The 12,500-nt window shown below is 53.4% G+C and overlaps 1 non-coding gene and 1 pseudogene across 1 annotated transcript; both read left to right on the top strand.

Annotated features, from left to right (window-relative positions):
- The first annotated feature begins 4,352 nt into the window (after positions 1-4,352).
- LOC126313465 (5.8S ribosomal RNA) lies at positions 4,353-4,507 on the top strand. Its single transcript, XR_007555156.1, has one exon. It is a non-coding gene; the product is annotated as a 5.8S ribosomal RNA (ribosomal RNA).
- Positions 4,508-4,695: 188 nt separating this feature from the next.
- Positions 4,696-7,669, top strand: LOC126313616 (large subunit ribosomal RNA; annotated as a pseudogene).
- The last annotated feature ends 4,831 nt before the right edge of the window (positions 7,670-12,500 follow it).

Below are 12,500 nucleotides of genomic sequence, written 5' to 3'. Positions count from 1 at the left end.
TTAACCTAACTGTGGTTGTACCACATTATCGCTTAACCTAACTGTGGTTGTACCACATTATCGCTTAACCTAACTGTGGTTGTACCACATTATCGCTTAACCTAACTGTGGTTGTACCACATTATCCCTTAACCTAACTCAAGTTGTCCCTTAACCTAACTCAAGTTGTCCCTTAACCTAACTCAAGTTGTCCCTTAACCTAACTCAAGTTGTCCCTTAACCTAACTCAAGTTGTCCCTTAACCTAACTCAAGTTGTCCCTTAACCTAACTCAAGTTGTCCCTTAACCTAACTCAAGTTGTCCCTTAACCTAACTCAAGTTGTCCCTTAACCTAACTCAAGTTGTCCCTTAACCTAACCCACGTTGTCCCTTAACCTAACCCACGTTGTCCCTTAACCTAACTCAAGTTGTCCCTTAACCTAACCCACGTTGTCCCTTAACCTAACCCACGTTGTCCCTTAACCTAACTCAAGTTGTCCCTTAACCTAACCCACGTTGTCCCTTAACCTAACCCACGTTGTCCCTTAACCTAACCCACGTTGTCCCTTAACCTAACCCACGTTGTCCCTTAACCTAACCCACGTTGTCCCTTAACCTAACCCACGTTGTCCCTTAACCTAACCCACGTTGTCCCTTAACCTAACCCACGTTGTCCCTTAACCTAACCCACGTTGTCCCTTAACCTAACCCTTGTTGTCCCTTAACCTAACCCACGTTGTCCCTTAACCTAACCCACGTTGTCCCTTTGCCTAACATAGTTCACTGCTCGGAATCTCTGGTGTCGTTGTTATCCTCATGTAGATGTCTTGCGAGTGTTGCTTACTTTCCACATATTCCCGCTATCCACTGTCAATTGTACTGCAATAGGACTATATCGCCCCCCCCCCTCTCTGTCCTCTCAAGCTGGTCGGTCTGGCGTTTGAGTGTTAAATGAGCCTCGCAGCTGTTCAGTTGCATTCAGATGTCGACGCCCTCAGTGTACGTCGTGGTATGGTCTGTGTCCATTGTCCGATGATGTCGTACGCGTAACCCACACGCTGTACCGATCATCGGTCGTTACGTACAGAGTGAAGTAGTGTGATACGTGTGACCGTACGCTGGCTGTGCCCAACGGTGTCGAATCTCAATTTCCATATGTTGTGCTCGATGCTACTTGTCTCGTCTCCTAATAACAGCTAGGTTGCACTGTGGTACGCCGTAGAGGCGTGTGGGAGGAACGTACGAACGCATTGTATGTCACCCTGGGTCGCTGGGGGTGGTGGTGCGGTGAGTCAAGTCAAGTCAAGTCAGGTCAGGTCAGGTCAGCGTGAGCCGTCTGATGTAGTGACGCGTGTATTCCGACTTTGTCGTATTGCCTCACACAAAGTGCTACCCTGGTGGACCGCGTTCCATATCTGGGACATGCCACAGATGTCGGTTGACAGTGGATCGCGGAAGGGACATCGCATACGTGCGCGGGCCACCTTCCACGTGTTCTCTTCTGCACATGTCGCAGTGTGTATGTGGTCTGATGTAGCGTGTCGTGACACATGACATCCTGGCATGCAAGAATTGTTGAATTCGCAAATGTAGGTGGACATCTACGTTTACTGCCCAAGATACGCAAATGAACTGGAAATCCGTTGTTGAGCGGTTGTTCACGCTGGAGGTGAATCTGTGATGGCGACGATCGGTACAGCTATTAACCGGTTGTTTCAGCGGTATCCGCCACATCCACACACGTGACTAGGCCCATGTGGGTATGAAGCGATACGCGGCGGTGGCTTGGTGGGACTGTTCCCGGCCGGTGAAGGGGGGCCGCCCGGCGTGTTGGCCGCGCGCTGCGTGGGCGCACGCGCAACAGGCGGCTGGTGGGGGGCGCCGAGTGGCAGGAGCGCCAGCCGACGGGCCCGGCAGGCGGCGCAGCTACGCTGCGGCGCACCCTGCACGCGGCGCCTGGCGGCCAAAGTTGGTTCAGCCGAGCCCGGTGCGAAGCGCGGTGGACATCTGCAGTGTGCTGGTCTGATTGAGGACTGTGTGCGTTGAGGATGCGCCGCCGCCTGGCACTCGGCGCCGCGACGCCGTCTGCTGCTCGGTCGCCCCAGCGGTTCTCGCAGGTGGTTTGTATCGCAGTTGTGCGGACGTGTTGGCGCGTGCGCTGTGCTGGGAGAGTTCGCTTCTGCACCCAAGTGGGGCTTTGCCCTTGTGTGGCGCTGGCGTTGGAGCTGCCGGTCACCATAGGTGGCGCGTGTTGTCTCCCGCCGGCAATGCCACGACAGCACGCTCCCGGGCCTCTGTCGGCAGCGGCAAGCTCAGTTGGGAGCAAGGGTGTTCGCACTAAAACCGTCTACTCGCCTAACTCCGGGCGATTGCGCCTCTCTCGAAACCGACCAAGTACCTAGGACGGCGCTGCGCGCCGCCGGGACCTGAGAGGGTTTCGAGGTGTATCGTGCAGGGGAGCTCGGCCTCCTCCTGTTTGCAGAATAATTGAGCGGACGCTTGCGTGTTCGCGCGGGCCCCCGGGACACACTCCCGGGCGGCCGGCTGCTCAGCTCTAGTTGACGCAGCTCCCTGGTTGATCCTGCCAGTAGTCATATGCTTGTCTCAAAGATTAAGCCATGCATGTCTCAGTACAAGCCGCATTAAGGTGAAACCGCGAATGGCTCATTAAATCAGTTATGGTTCCTTAGATCGTACCCACGTTACTTGGATAACTGTGGTAATTCTAGAGCTAATACATGCAAACAGAGTCCCGACCAGAGATGGAAGGGACGCTTTTATTAGATCAAAACCAATCGGATTGGCTTGTCTGGTCCGTTTGCCTTGGTGACTCTGCCGGTGGGGCGAGCCGAAGGGGTGCTTTCGCGTCCCGAGGCGGACCCCGTTTAAATCCTACCAGGGTGCTCTTTGTTGAGTGTCTCGGTGGGCCGGCACGTTTACTTTGAACAAATTAGAGTGCTTAAAGCAGGCAAGCCCGCCTGAATACTGTGTGCATGGAATAATGGAATAGGACCTCGGTTCTATTTTGTTGGTTTTCGGAACCCGAGGTAATGATTAATAGGGACAGGCGGGGGCATTCGTATTGCGACGTTAGAGGTGAAATTCTTGGATCGTCGCAAGACGAACAGAAGCGAAAGCATTTGCCAAGTATGTTTTCATTAATCAAGAACGAAAGTTAGAGGTTCGAAGGCGATCAGATACCGCCCTAGTTCTAACCATAAACGATGCCAGCCAGCGATCCGCCGCAGTTCCTCCGATGACTCGGCGGGCAGCCTCCGGGAAACCAAAGCTTTTGGGTTCCGGGGGAAGTATGGTTGCAAAGCTGAAACTTAAAGGAATTGACGGAAGGGCACCACCAGGAGTGGAGCCTGCGGCTTAATTTGACTTAACACGGGAAACCTCACCAGGCCCGGACACCGGAAGGATTGACAGATTGATAGCTCTTTCTTGATTCGGTGGGTGGTGGTGCATGGCCGTTCTTAGTTGGTGGAGCGATTTGTCTGGTTAATTCCGATAACGAACGAGACTCTAGCCTGCTAACTAGTCGCGTGACATCCTTCGTGCTGTCAGCGATTACTTTTCTTCTTAGAGGGACAGGCGGCTTCTAGCCGCACGAGATTGAGCAATAACAGGTCTGTGATGCCCTTAGATGTTCTGGGCCGCACGCGCGCTACACTGAAGGAATCAGCGTGTCTTCCTAGGCCGAAAGGTCGGGGTAACCCGCTGAACCTCCTTCGTGCTAGGGATTGGGGCTTGCAATTGTTCCCCATGAACGAGGAATTCCCAGTAAGCGCGAGTCATAAGCTCGCGTTGATTACGTCCCTGCCCTTTGTACACACCGCCCGTCGCTACTACCGATTGAATGATTTAGTGAGGTCTTCGGACTGGTACGCGGCATCGACTCTGTCGTTGCCGATGCTACCGGAAAGATGACCAAACTTGATCATTTAGAGGAAGTAAAAGTCGTAACAAGGTTTCCGTAGGTGAACCTGCGGAAGGATCATTACCGACTAGACTGCATGTCTTTCGATGTGCGTGTCGTGTCGCGCAACACGCTACCTGTACGGCAGTGGCCGTGCGCCGCGTGCGGAACCACGCGTGCCTCTCAAAACTAGCGGAAGTGTTGTTGTTGTTGTTGTGTGGTACGAGCGCTGAAGCTCTGGAGCGGCTGGCCTGCGGTACCTGGCGCCTGGCGCCGGTTTTGAATGACGTTCGCCCGAGTGCCTGTCCGCTCCGGTGTGGAGCCGTACGACGCCCATCGGCTGTGAGGCCGTTGGACACAAAAAAATAGTGGAACAGGGGCCGTCAGACGCCTCAGTCCCGCAAATGCTACTGTCTTGAAACAGACAGTGGGAGACTGAAAAGGAAAAGATCACCCAGGACGGTGGATCACTCGGCTCGTGGGTCGATGAAGAACGCAGCAAATTGCGCGTCGACATGTGAACTGCAGGACACATGAACATCGACGTTTCGAACGCACATTGCGGTCCATGGATTCCGTTCCCGGGCCACGTCTGGCTGAGGGTCGGCTACGTATACTGAAGCGCGCGGCGTTTGTCCCGCTTCGGAGACGTGGGAGTGTCGTGGTCGCCTGTGTGGCCGGCCGCGTCTCCTTAAACGTGCGATGCGCGCCCGTCGCCTGGCGGTTCGCATACCGGTACTTTCTCGGTAGCGTGCACAGCCGGCTGGCGGTGTGGCGTGCGACACCTCGTACAACGACCTCAGAGCAGGCGAGACTACCCGCTGAATTTAAGCATATTACTAAGCGGAGGAAAAGAAACTAACAAGGATTCCCCCAGTAGCGGCGAGCGAACAGGGAAGAGTCCAGCACCGAACCCCGCAGGCTGCCGCCTGTCGTGGCATGTGGTGTTTGGGAGGGTCCACTACCCCGACGCCTCGCGCCGAGCCCAAGTCCAACTTGAATGAGGCCACGGCCCGTAGAGGGTGCCAGGCCCGTAGCGGCCGGTGCGAGCGTCGGCGGGACCTCTCCTTCGAGTCGGGTTGCTTGAGAGTGCAGCTCCAAGTGGGTGGTAAACTCCATCTGAGACTAAATATGACCACGAGACCGATAGCGAACAAGTACCGTGAGGGAAAGTTGAAAAGAACTTTGAAGAGAGAGTTCAAAAGTACGTGAAACCGTTCTGGGGTAAACGTGAGAAGTCCGAAAGGTCGAACGGGTGAGATTCACGCCCATCCGGCCACTGGCCCCCGCCCTCGGCAGATGGGGCCGGCCGCCCGCGCGGAGCAATCCGCGGCGGGGTCGTGTCCGGTTGCCTTTCCACTCGCCGCGGGGTGGGGCCGTTCCGGTGTGCGGTGGGCCGCACTTCTCCCCTAGTAGGACGTCGCGACCCGCTGGGTGCCGGCCTACGGCCCGGGTGCGCAGCCTGTCCTTCCGCGGGCCTCGGTTCGCGTCTGTTGGGCAGAGCCCCGGTGTCCTGGCTGGCTGCTCGGCGGTATATCTGGAGGAGTCGATTCGCCCCTTTGGGCGCTCGGGCTCCCGGCAAGCGCGCGCGGTTCTTCCCGGATGACGGACCTACCTGGCCCGGCCCCGGACCCGCGCCGCTGTTGGCTCGGGATGCTCTCGGGCGGAATAATCGCTCCCGTCAGCGGCGCTTCAGCTTTGGACAATTTCACGACCCGTCTTGAAACACGGACCAAGGAGTCTAACATGTGCGCGAGTCATTGGGCTGTACGAAACCTAAAGGCGTAATGAAAGTGAAGGTCTCGCCTTGCACGGGCCGAGGGAGGATGGGGCTTCCCCGCCCTTCACGGGGCGGCGGCCTCCGCACTCCCGGGGCGTCTCGTCCTCATTGCGAGGTGAGGCGCACCTAGAGCGTACACGTTGGGACCCGAAAGATGGTGAACTATGCCTGGCCAGGACGAAGTCAGGGGAAACCCTGATGGAGGTCTGTAGCGATTCTGACGTGCAAATCGATCGTCGGAGCTGGGTATAGGGGCGAAAGACTAATCGAACCATCTAGTAGCTGGTTCCCTCCGAAGTTTCCCTCAGGATAGCTGGTGCTCGTACGAGTCTCATCCGGTAAAGCGAATGATTAGAGGCCTTGGGGCCGAAACGACCTCAACCTATTCTCAAACTTTAAATGGGTGAGATCTCCGGCTTGCTTGATATGCTGAAGCCGCGAGCAAACGACTCGGATCGGAGTGCCAAGTGGGCCACTTTTGGTAAGCAGAACTGGCGCTGTGGGATGAACCAAACGCCGAGTTAAGGCGCCCGAATCGACGCTCATGGGAAACCATGAAAGGCGTTGGTTGCTTAAGACAGCAGGACGGTGGCCATGGAAGTCGGAATCCGCTAAGGAGTGTGTAACAACTCACCTGCCGAAGCAACTAGCCCTGAAAATGGATGGCGCTGAAGCGTCGTGCCTATACTCGGCCGTCAGTCTGGCAGTCATGGCCGGTCCTCGCGGCCGGCCGCGAAGCCCTGACGAGTAGGAGGGTCGCGGCGGTGGGCGCAGAAGGGTCTGGGCGTGAGCCTGCCTGGAGCCGCCGTCGGTGCAGATCTTGGTGGTAGTAGCAAATACTCCAGCGAGGCCCTGGAGGGCTGACGCGGAGAAGGGTTTCGTGTGAACAGCCGTTGCACACGAGTCAGTCGATCCTAAGCCCTAGGAGAAATCCGATGTTGATGGGGGCCGTCATAGCATGATGCACTTTGTGCTGGCCCCCGTTGGGCGAAAGGGAATCCGGTTCCTATTCCGGAACCCGGCAGCGGAACCGATATAAGTCGGGCCCCTCTTTTAGAGATGCTCGTCGGGGTAACCCAAAAGGACCCGGAGACGCCGTCGGGAGATCGGGGAAGAGTTTTCTTTTCTGCATGAGCGTTCGAGTTCCCTGGAATCCTCTAGCAGGGAGATAGGGTTTGGAACGCGAAGAGCACCGCAGTTGCGGCGGTGTCCCGATCTTCCCCTCGGACCTTGAAAATCCGGGAGAGGGCCACGTGGAGGTGTCGCGCCGGTTCGTACCCATATCCGCAGCAGGTCTCCAAGGTGAAGAGCCTCTAGTCGATAGAATAATGTAGGTAAGGGAAGTCGGCAAATTGGATCCGTAACTTCGGGATAAGGATTGGCTCTGAGGATCGGGGCGTGTCGGGCTTGGTCGGGAAGTGGGTCAGCGCTAACGTGCCGGGCCTGGGCGAGGTGAGTGCCGTAGGGGTGCCGGTAAGTGCGGGCGTTTAGCGCGGGCGTGGTCTGCTCTCGCCGTTGGTTGGCCTCGTGCTGGCCGGCGGTGCAGGATGCGCGCGCCTGCGCGGCGTTCGCGCCCCGGTGCTTCAACCTGCGTGCAGGATCCGAGCTCGGTCCCGTGCCTTGGCCTCCCACGGATCTTCCTTGCTGCGAGGCCGCGTCCGCCTTAGCGTGCTCCTCCGGGGGCGCGCGGGTGCGCGGATTCTCTTCGGCCGCCATTCAACGATCAACTCAGAACTGGCACGGACTGGGGGAATCCGACTGTCTAATTAAAACAAAGCATTGCGATGGCCCTAGCGGGTGTTGACGCAATGTGATTTCTGCCCAGTGCTCTGAATGTCAACGTGAAGAAATTCAAGCAAGCGCGGGTAAACGGCGGGAGTAACTATGACTCTCTTAAGGTAGCCAAATGCCTCGTCATCTAATTAGTGACGCGCATGAATGGATTAACGAGATTCCCGCTGTCCCTATCTACTCCAGGGAAAAGCGGTCTGCGCAGCGCCACCTGGGGGAGGTGTGTTGCCTCCCATAACTGGGTTAAAACCGCCAGGAGACCCTCTGATTCCCCGAAGTCAACGAACGCGTCGGGGCTCAGAGGAACCTGAGTGGGGCGGGGACCGTAATGTCCAATCTCGTGGCCTTGTCGTGGCTCTCTGGCTCAGTAACCCCCTTAGATGGGGCGAAGCTAACACGGGATGGGCCGTCCATGCATGACGTTAAACGGCTAGCCCTTAACTGGGTGCAATCCTCACGGTCCGCACTGGCCCACCGTTAACTAGCAAAAGCGGTGGGTGAGACATGGTCGGTCATGATCCCCCGGTACGTGTGGAGACCCCCCTGGGGAACGTAACTCGGGCTTGAGTGCCGCACCGTCTCGATGATGTCAAACTCCACATATAAGACCCAGCTAACACCATCAACATCTCTGGGCTGTGGATTTGTGAGGGTTGTCGTGTGTCAAGGCAGGACGTAAAACTCCCGTCGCGGCAAGACGTTAAGTGCCCCCAACCCAAGCGAAAGCAAAGGGTGCGTGGCGCAGGGGAAGCTGCGTAACGAGAGACACACCACCTGTCTCTCCTGAGTTGCGCGCGGCGGCTGGGCGAGGGTATGAGGGTAAGTCTCACGACGATCCCGGAGCCCTGCGGTCTGGCTGCTGTAGTTCCTCACGTCCTGGACGACGTTAAATGGTCCCCCAACCCAAAGCGAAAGCAAAGGGTGCATGGCGCAGGGGAAGCTGCGTCGTAAGGGACACAACATCTGTCCCTCGTGCGCTGAACATCTTGCGCACTGGTTCCGACGGCCTGGCTCGCCGGGGTGGGACTCCGGCCTGAGCTGTCAAGTGTCCTTCGCCGTGTCTCTGGACTTCCGAGACATGATCTGCCAAGCCGGGGCGTGGTGACATGTCCCCGGCCAGGTTAGCTGGGTCCAGACCCCTGAACGTCTGGGTGACCGACCCGGCACCTGAGTAGGACCGGGTCCTTGGCCTTGCGTGGGAGCTCGGCCTAGTAGGGGGCGAAGGACGGAGGGTGAATCCGCCCTCCCAGAGTGCGGGGGGCACTTGCCAGGGAAGGAACGGATGAAATCCTCGATGGTAAGGTCGTCGAGGAGGACGAGGGTGCTGGAAACGGCACTTTCAACCTTGCAGCTCGGGTGTGCCCTTGGTCCAGGGGCGGGACTGGTGGGCGAGCTGCCAATAGCCTCCCCCCATGCCAGAGGTGCCGGTCGGGGGTAACAGACGGGCCCCATTTTTTCACTCTCCTTAAATTAATTATGGCACAAAATATGGAGAGTGATTCTGCGCTTTCGGAGCCGGTGGCTCCTTCGTTAGAAGAAAGCTATGACATGAGCGTAATTGAGAGACATTCACGCTACCTCCGATTGTTGGAAAGTAGCGTGAAACATGGAAAGATTAATGCAGAGCAAGTCAAGGTCCTAAAAGAGACAATTGCGAACTGGGCGTTAGCCCATGCCCACCTTGAGGGTCAGTATGCAGAATTAAAGAAAGAGAATGAAAGACTGAGGAAAGAACTACAAAAACCAGTTCGAACCTATGCCTCAGTGGCTGCTGCTGTACCCGCAAAGACAACAGTTCAAGAGACAATAAAGCGAAGTCTTGAGAAAGTGACGCCGACTGTTTTCGTCAAACCTAAAAAAGGTGAAGATATACGGAAGGTGCGGGAAAATTTTGAAAAGAGTGTTAATCCAAAAGTGGATAAGATTAAGATTAATGCAGTAAGAAACACCCGCAATGCCTTAATAGTTGAGGTTGCCACGCCAGAAGACAGCGACAAACTGGTGAATAATGTCAAATTAAAATAACACTTTATATGTGAAAAGCCGCGAAAGAGACGTCCTCTAATGATGATTTATGACGTACCAACGTACATGAATCAAGATGACATTCTTGAATCTGTGTATACACAGAACTTTGAAGAACATTATTCGAAACAGGAATTTCTTGAAAAATTTAAATTAAGATTTAAGGCAGGGCCAAGAGATCGGTCCACTGTTCACCATGCTGCGGAGGTGGATCCGGAACTGAGAAAGATCATAATTAAGACAGGTAGACTGTACATAGGGTATGGCGCATTATCGGTAAAAGACTATACAGCCTTGCCGAGGTGTACAAAATGTCAAGACTATACTCATGTGGCCAAGTATTGTGAATTTAAAAACGCAGTTTGTGCTCACTGCGGTGAAGAAGGCCATGAGAGAAAAAACTGTCCAAAACATTCCCAGCCAGCGGTCTGTATACCATGCAAGTATAGGAAACGTACGTGTAGCACTCCTGGTAGGGAGTGCTTTACGTACAAGTTGTTATTACAAAGATTAATACAACGTACAGATTATGGAGATCCATAAAAATACTCCAAAATATAAGTCCCCAAGTAAATTAGCGAGAGACGCTCAGCGCTGGCAAAGGTTGAGGGCATCCCAAATATCTCTGTCTCTTACAGATGTGTCGTCGGCTGCTGCAGGGTCGGCTTCCGGTGTGGGATCTGTCCCCTGTCTGGGGTCTTCGTCCGTGGCGTCGGGGCAACCCGGCACTGGTGGCGTCGATCGTGCTAAGGCGGTGGTGGTTTCCATCGTCGAGAGTGGCCAAACCGACGCTTGTAAGGATAAAGACACCAATAAAGATGTGGAAGTAGAAAACCTGGCTTCTGGTGTCGGTTCTGTAGAGACTTTAACTTTAACAGACAGCTCCTTTGCTAATAAAACGTATACACAATGTCCTCCAAATGATATTTATGTGATGTGTGAAAATGCAATGAAGCTTCGTAGATTAGAAGAACCTCAACTGCTAACATTAGCGTTAAGACAGCTTGTGCGGGTCGGACACCCGGATGGGGACAGAATTACTTTCCCAACTCTGGAGGATGTCGACTGTATTCAGCTGGCATCAGTCAACTTGCCTTTTGAGTATAAAGAACTGTTGAGTTTGGTTAAAGAAGTTTTTCGAAGAAGGGGAAGGGAATTCAATTTGCAGAAGATATACAAAGAAATGGTAAAGATGTATGGTAGGGTAATGTTCGTTCCCTCCCTCCAGTTTCCAAATAGCTATGTACATACAAGATACCCTCCCGATCTCTGACCTCAAAGTTGTACAAATAAATGCAATGCGAAGCTTCTTAGTCACGCAGGAGTTGCGAAAGCTCGCAGAGGAGCGTACTATAGACATTTTAACAATTCAAGAACCAAACTCTGTCTCTGGCCGTGTCTCGGGCTTTCCCGTAACATCGCAAGTAATAACTTTTGGCAATAATCCTATGACAGCAGTTGTTGTCCTTAATAAATTAATAAAGACAACTATACTAACACAATTTTGCAATAGTCATGTTATTGTTGTAGAATTAAACATGCTGCAGACCTGTTTGTATTTAGTTAATGTTTATTGTCAATATCGTGAACATATTGATCATTACTTGCACCAGCTAACATTAATTCTGAGAGCCCTAGAAGGGAAACCTGTGGTGATAACAATGGATTGTAATGCGAAATCCCCACTCTGGCACAGTCCCCATGTTGATGATCGGGGTGGCGCTATGGAAGATCTGATAATGGAATTTCATTTATATGTAGAAAACAGACCTGGAAATCCACCTACTTATAGAAGTAGGGCTGGTGTTGAAACTAACATAGATGTCACCTTAACAACGAGAAATCTAACAGACAGAATTTCTAACTGGACTGTACATGACGGATTAACAGTAAGTGATCACAATGTAATTGAGTTCCAAATTCTTGTGGAACCTGGCGACGTGCCAGAGGATTGGGTTTTGCAGTATGATTATGGGAGGGCCAACTGGGAGCTGCTAGAGGCAGAGTGCAATCCTCCAGAGTTGGGTGACGGACTTTTTCAAATTGATGAAGCAGTGGACGCCCTCACGTCTTCTATTAAGTCGGCTGTGACCGTTGCAGTACCACAAAAAAGGCGTTTCATCCGCAAGGTAACTGCTCCATGGACCCCAGAGCTTACCAGGCTCCGGCAGTCTATGCGACGAGCAAGGAGGAATTACCAGAGAAGCTTCACCAGGGACGAAAGACAGTACCATCTGGAAAGATACAGAAGACTAAAATGGATATTTAAAGATACACTTTATACTCACAGACAACAAAGTTGGAAGGACTTTGTAGCATCACACTTGATAACGGATGCATGGGGCCTTCCGTATAAAATCGTCAGAGAAAAAATACACTCCCCTATGAACCTCTCGACTGTCAAAATTGGACAGACAGACACAATGACAACGACTTGGCAGGACACTGCGGAGGAGTTACTTAAGGTGCTCCTCCCAGACGATGACCCAGGACAAGACAGTCAGAGGCAGGCGGAGTTAAGAGTGGAAGACAACATTCCATATGTGAATGAATTACGAGTGTATCATTTCTCAGTAGAGGAGGTGCAACTCACAATTCAGTCCTTTGCAAAGAAGAAGGCCCCAGGACCTGATAAGATACCTGTGGAAGTATTGCAGGCGTTAGCGCAGAAGATTTCCCCATCTCTGACACACATATATAATAGATGTCTTGAGGAAGGAAGGTTTCCAACTAAATGGAAAAATGCAGAAGTTGTGGTAATTAAAAAGGGACCTGAAAAGGACCCGACAATTGCAAAGTCCTACAGGCCAATATGTCTTTTGGACGTCCTGGGGAAGACTCTGGAAAAATTACTGGTAAATAGACTGTTAAGCCACAGAGTCCTGTATGGAATGAGCGAACTGCAATTTGGTTTCAGAAAAGGCAAGTCAACATCAGATGCCATAAATAGACTGACCGAAATTGTGCGCTCATCCACCAGGCGGTATGTCTTGGGCATCATGG

This window comes from Schistocerca gregaria, unplaced genomic scaffold (genome assembly GCF_023897955.1).
Source record: "Schistocerca gregaria isolate iqSchGreg1 unplaced genomic scaffold, iqSchGreg1.2 ptg000483l, whole genome shotgun sequence".
Taxonomy (NCBI): Eukaryota; Metazoa; Arthropoda; class Insecta; order Orthoptera; family Acrididae; genus Schistocerca; species Schistocerca gregaria.
This window is presented reverse-complemented; position numbering and strand designations above follow the sequence as displayed.